Source organism: Scomber japonicus, chromosome 24 (genome assembly GCF_027409825.1).
Source record: "Scomber japonicus isolate fScoJap1 chromosome 24, fScoJap1.pri, whole genome shotgun sequence".
Classification (NCBI taxonomy): Eukaryota; Metazoa; Chordata; class Actinopteri; order Scombriformes; family Scombridae; genus Scomber; species Scomber japonicus.
The window spans coordinates 1405087-1411255 of NC_070601.1; the positions used below are offsets into that span (position 1 = coordinate 1405087).

Here is a 6169-nt window from a genome sequence, read left to right on the forward strand (position 1 = left end):
TGTGTGTGTGTGTGTGTGTGTGTGTGTGCAAGCGATCAGGGTCAAATAACACTTTACTGTCACTGCTCCTTTAATTTTAAACTCATTTAGACGTTTTCTGGTGTTTAACGGTTAAACTTTTAGGACATTTTGATGCAATTTAGTAACAAATTATAAGAGAAATGGGAAAGAAAGTGTTTGATTTCTGTGTAAATGATGAAATATTAGTATGTTAGGTTGTTTATTAACTTCATTTTGCTTTTCTAATCCTAATTTCACAATCATTTCTCAACAGTAAAAGTAAAAGTCGATGAGTTTTACACTTTAACGTCTTGACCAACTTCACACTGTTTTTTCTTCTAATTTCGACCAAATTCCCTCCCTCCTTTCCTTCCTTCCTTTCCTTCCTCCTTTCCTTCCTTTCCTTCCTCCCTTCCTTCCTTCCTTCCTTCCTTCCTCCGTTCCTTCCTCCTTTCCTTCCTTCCTTGACTCGAAGACAACAGGAGGGTTAAAGATTTTACCATTGGGTTTTTGGAGGAATCCTTTCCTTCCTTCCTTCCTTCCTCCCTTCCTTCCTTCCTCCTTTCCTTCCTTTCCTTCCTTCCTTCCTTCCCTTCCTTCGTCCTTCCTTCCTTCCTTCCTTCCTTGACTCGAGGACAACAGGAGGGTTAAAGGTTTTACCATCGTGTTTTTGTCCATGTCGGCTTGCAGTGTGTGTGTGTGTCAGTGTGTGTGTGTGTGTGTGTCAGTGTGTGTCAGTGTGTGTCAGTGTGTGTGTGTGTGTGTCAGTGTGTGTTGAGCACGCTGCGTGGCACCCAGCCCTCGGCGGCCGGCGAGTCGCTGTTGGCCGGCCGGTACACCAGACTCTGACCCTGCTGATTGGACGCCAGGATCTGAACCTTTTCCCCCCGAAACACGGAGATCTCGTCCTCACGCACCGCGACGAAGTCCTGCAGGACCTGGACCAGCTCCTGGGGGGGGTGGGGGGGGGTGAGACAGGTGAGAGAGGGACAGGTTAGTCAGGTGAGAGAGGGAGAGAGAGAGAGACAGGTGAGAGAGAGAGAGAGAGAGAGAGAGAGAGACAGGCGAAAGAGAATGAGAGAGAGAGATGAGAGAGGGAGAGAGAGAGACAGGTGAGGGGGGAGAGATAGGTGAGAGAGAGAGAGAGAGACAGGTGAGAGAGAGGGGAGAGAGAGGTGAGACAGGTGAGAGAGAGAGAGAGAGGAGAAAGAGAGAGAGACAGGTGAGGTCAGGTGAGAGAGAGAGAGAGTTGAGAGAGAGACAGGAGAGAGAGAGAGAGAGAGATGAGAGAGGGAGAGAGAGAGACAGGTGAGGGGGGAGAGAGAGAGACAGGTGAGAGAGGGAGGGAGGGAGAGAGACAGAGTGAGAAAGAGAGAGAGAGAGAGACAGGTGGGACAGGTGAGAGAGAGACAGGTGAGAAAGAGAGAGAGAGAGACAGGTGAGAGAGGGACAGGTGAGAGAGGTGAGAGAGAGAGAGACAGGTGTGAAAGAGAGACAGGTGAGAGAGAGAGAGAGAGGTGAGTCAGGTGAGAAAGAGAGAGTGAGAGACAGGTGAGAGAGAGGTGGGACAGGTGAGACAGGTGAGGTCGGGGGTCAGACCTGGTCGTCCTGCTCGTTGTCGTGCTGCGGTTGGGGGGCGTGGCCGTTCGGCGTGGGCGGGGCCGACGGCGGTCGCCCTGACGACAGCGGGCGGGTCACCGCTATGCCCCCCTCCTTCCTCTGGTACTCGATGGGAGACTGAAGAGCTGCAGGACGAAAAACAAGAGACGACATCATCATCTCTTCCTTCCTTCCTTTCCTCCTTTCCTCTGTCCTTCCTTTCTTCCTTCTTTCCTCCCTCCTTTCTCCCTCTCTCCTTCCTTGTTTCTTCCCTCCCTCCCTCCTACCTTCCTTCCTTCCTTCCTCCCTCCTTCTCTCTTTTGTTCATTCCTCTCTCTTTCCTCCCTTCCTTTCTTCCTTTCCTCTGTCCTCCTTTCCTTCCTTCTTTTCCTTCCTCCCCCCTACCTTTAGATTTAAGGTGGATTTAAGGAAGATTTATCTTTAAGGGTTTTTAAGTGTCTGTGTTTAAGGTTCTTCCAGGATTTAAGGAAGTTTCAGTTGCTTTCCAGGACGTGGATCATGGCTCCTCCTACTCACCCGACAGGAAGTTGTTCTGAGCGTCCAGCAGGGCGGCGATGTTTTCCACCCAGGTCAGTTTGATGCTGGCGGAGGAAGCCTGCAGCGTGAATCGCTCCGCCGAGCCGCGAGACCACAACACGAACTTACAGGGATCCCCGTCCACGCTGTCCTGCATCGCCAGGTAACTCACCTGAGGACACAGCACACCGTAACCACAGTGCTCCCACTGGTTTAAACCAGTATAAACCAGTTTAAACCGGTTTAAACTAACCAGTATAAACCAGTTTAAACTAACCAGTATAAACCAGTTTAAACTAACCAGTATACACCAGTTTAAACTAACCAGTATAAACCAGTTTAAACTAACCAGTATACACCAGTTTGAACCAGTATAAAACAGTATAAACCAGATTAAACCAGGTTGAACTAGTATGAACCAGTATACCCAGTCTAAACCCATATATACCAGTATAAACCAGTATACCCAGTATTCCCAGTATACCCAGCGTACCTTGATGCTGTTCTTGAACTGGTACTCCGGGTTAAACCAGTATAAACCAGTACACCCAGCGTACCTTGATGCTGTTCTTGAACTGGTACCCCGGGTTAAACCAGTATAAACCAGTATAAACCAGTAAACCCAGTATTCCCAGTATACCCAGCGTACCTTGATGCTGTTCTTGAACTGGTACCCCGGGTTAAACCAGTATAAACCAGTATAAACCAGTATTCCCAGTACACCCAGCGTACCTTGATGCTGTTCTTGAACTGGTACCCCGGGTTGTTGGAGCCTTTCCGCAGCAGCTCGCTGAAGATGACGATCTGCTCGAACAGGAAGACGCGTCGCTCTTTACTGCGAGACAGAACGCCGCCGTCCTGCTCCCACACGCAGAACGTCTCCTGCTGCAGCAGCTTCCCCTGAGACGTCAACTTCCCCTGGGGGGGGGGGGAGGGGGGAGAGAGAGACAGGTGAGACAGGTGAGAGAGAGACAGACAGGTGAGAGAGAGACAGACAGGTGAGAGAGAGACACAGAGAGACAGGTGAGAGAGAGACAGACAGGTGAGAGAGAGAGACAGACAGGTGAAAGAGAGACAGACAGGTGAGAGAGAGAGAGACAGCCAGGTGAGAGAGAGACACAGAGAGACAGGTGAGAGAGAGACAGACAGGTGAGAGAGAGACAGGGAGACAGGTGAGAGAGAGACAGAGAGACAGGTGAGAGAGAGACAGACAGGTGAGAGAGAGACACAGAGAGACAGGTGAGAGAGAGACAGGGAGACAGGTGAGAGAGAGACAGAGAGACAGGTGAGAGAGAGACAGACAGGTGAGAGAGAGACACAGAGAGACAGGTGAGAGAGAGACAGAGAGACAGGTGAGAGGAGAGACAGGTGAGAGAGAGACACAGAGAGACAGGTGAGAGAGAGACAGACAGGTGAGAGAGAGACAGACAGGTGAGAGAGAGACACAGAGAGACAGGTGAAAGAGAGACAGACAGGTGAGAGAGAGACAGACAGGTGAGAGAGAGACACAGAGAGACAGGTGAGAGAGAGACAGACAGGTGAGAGAGAGACAGACAGGTGAGAGAGAGACAGACAGGTGAGAGAGAGACAGAGAGAGACGGGTGAGAGAGAGAGAGACAGGTGAGAGAGAGAGAGACAGGTGAGAGAGAGACACAGAGAGACGGGTGAGAGAGAGACAGACAGGTGAGAGAGAGAGAGACAGCCAGGTGAGAGAGAGACACAGAGAGACAGGTGAGAGAGAGACAGACAGGTGAGAGAGAGACAGACAGGTGAGAGAGAGACAGACAGGTGAGAGAGAGAGAGACGGGTGAGAGAGAGACAGACAGGTGAGAGAGAGAGAGACAGCCAGGTGAGAGAGAGACACAGAGAGACAGGTGAGAGAGAGACAGACAGGTGAGAGAGAGACAGAGAGAGACAGGTGAGAGAGAGACACAGAGAGACAGGTGAGAGAGAGACAGACAGGTGAGAGAGAGACAGAGAGAGACAGGTGAGAGAGAGACAGACAGCCAGGTGAGAGAGAGACACAGAGAGACAGGTGAGAGAGAGACAGACAGGTGAGAGAGAGACAGACAGGTGAGAGAGAGACAGACAGGTGAGAGAGAGAGAGACGGGTGAGAGAGAGACAGACAGGTGAGAGAGAGAGAGACAGCCAGGTGAGAGAGAGACACAGAGAGACAGGTGAGAGAGAGACAGACAGGTGAGAGAGAGACAGACAGGTGAGAGAGAGACAGAGAGACAGGTGAGAGAGAGCGAGAGAAAGGTGGGGAGAGACAGACAGGTGAGAGAGAGCGAGAGAAAGGTGAGACAGGTGAGAGAGAGACAGGTGAGAGAGAGCGAGAGAAAGGTGAGACAGGTGAGAGAGAGAGTGGGAGAGACAGGTGAGAGAGAGAGAGAGAAAGGTGAGACAGGTGAGAGAGAGAGTGGGAGAGACAGGTGAGAGAGAGACAGACAGGTGAGAGAGAGAGACAGGGAGACAGGTGAGAGAGAGACAGAGAGACAGGTGAGAGAGAGCGAGAAACAGGTGGGGAGAGACAGACAGGTGAGAGAGAGCGAGAGACAGGTGAGACAGGTGAGAGAGAGACAGACAGACAGGTGAGAGAGAGACACAGAGAGACAGGTGAGAGAGAGACACAGAGAGACAGGTGAGAGAGAGACAGAGAGACAGGTGAGAGAGAGCGAGAGACAGGTGGGGAGAGACAGACAGGTGAGAGAGGGAGAGACAGGTGAGAGAGAGACACAGAGAGACAGGTGAGAGAGAGACAGACAGGTGAGAGAGAGACACAGAGAGACAGGTGAGAGAGAGACACAGAGAGACAGGTGAGAGAGAGACAGACAGGTGAGAGAGAGACAGACAGGTGAGAGAGAGAGACAGAGAGACAGGTGAGAGAGAGCGAGAGAAAGGTGGGGAGAGACAGACAGGTGAGAGAGAGCGAGAGACAGGTGAGAGAGAGACAGACAGACAGGTGAGAGAGAGACACAGAGAGACAGGTGAGAGAGAGACAGACAGGTGAGAGAGAGACAGACAGGTGAGAGAGAGACAGACAGGTGAGAGAGAGACACAGAGAGACAGGTGAGAGAGAGACAGACAGGTGAGAGAGAGACAGACAGGTGAGAGAGGGAGAGACAGGTGAGAGAGAGACACAGAGAGACAGGTGAGAGAGAGACAGACAGGTGAGAGAGAGACAGACAGGTGAGAGAGAGACACAGAGAGACAGGTGAGAGTGAGACAGACAGGTGAGAGAGAGACAGACAGGTGAGAGAGACACAGAGAGACAGGTGAGAGTGAGACAGACAGGTGAGAGAGAGACAGACAGGTGAGAGAGAGACACAGAGAGACAGGTGAAAGAGAGACAGACAGGTGAGAGAGAGACACAGAGAGACGGGTGAGAGAGAGAGAGACAGACAGGTTTACCTCGTATCCCTGCAGTCGTCCCAGGTTCATCATGTCGTTGCAACGCTTCGGCACCAAAGACATCAGATCCACCGCTTTCTACACACACACACACACACACACACACACACACACACACACACACACAGAGACACACACACAGAGACACACACACAGAGACACACACACACACACACACACACGTTTAATATTACAGTGTCTTCAGGGAAATCATTCACTGTCTCTTTAATCATTTAACGATGTAGAACAGGAAATAAAGGAGAAGGAAGGAAAGGAGGGAGGAAGTAGGAAGGAAGGGAGGAAGAAGGAGGGAGGAGGAAGGAAAAGAGGGAGGAGAGAGGAAGATGGAAGGAAAGGAGGGAGGAGAGAGGAAGGGAGGATGGAGGAAGGGAGGAAGGGAGGAAGGATAGAAAGAATAAGGAAGGAAAGGAGGAAGGAAGGGGGGAGGAAACAATGATGGAGAGAGGGAGAAAGGGAGGAAGGAAGGAAAGGAGGACAGAAGAAAGGAGGAAAGGAAAGGAGGACAGAAGAAAGGAGGAAAGGAAAGAAGAAAGGGAAGAAAGAGAGGAATGAACAAAAGAGAGAAGGAGGGAGGAAGGAAAGAAGGAAGGGAAGAAAGCA

At 51.1% G+C, this 6169-nt stretch overlaps 1 pseudogene; it reads right to left on the reverse strand.

Moving 5' to 3' along the window:
* Positions 1–718: 718 nt before the first annotated feature.
* Positions 719–6169, reverse strand: part of LOC128354292 (kalirin-like) — a 40865-nt pseudogene continuing 35414 nt past the window's right edge.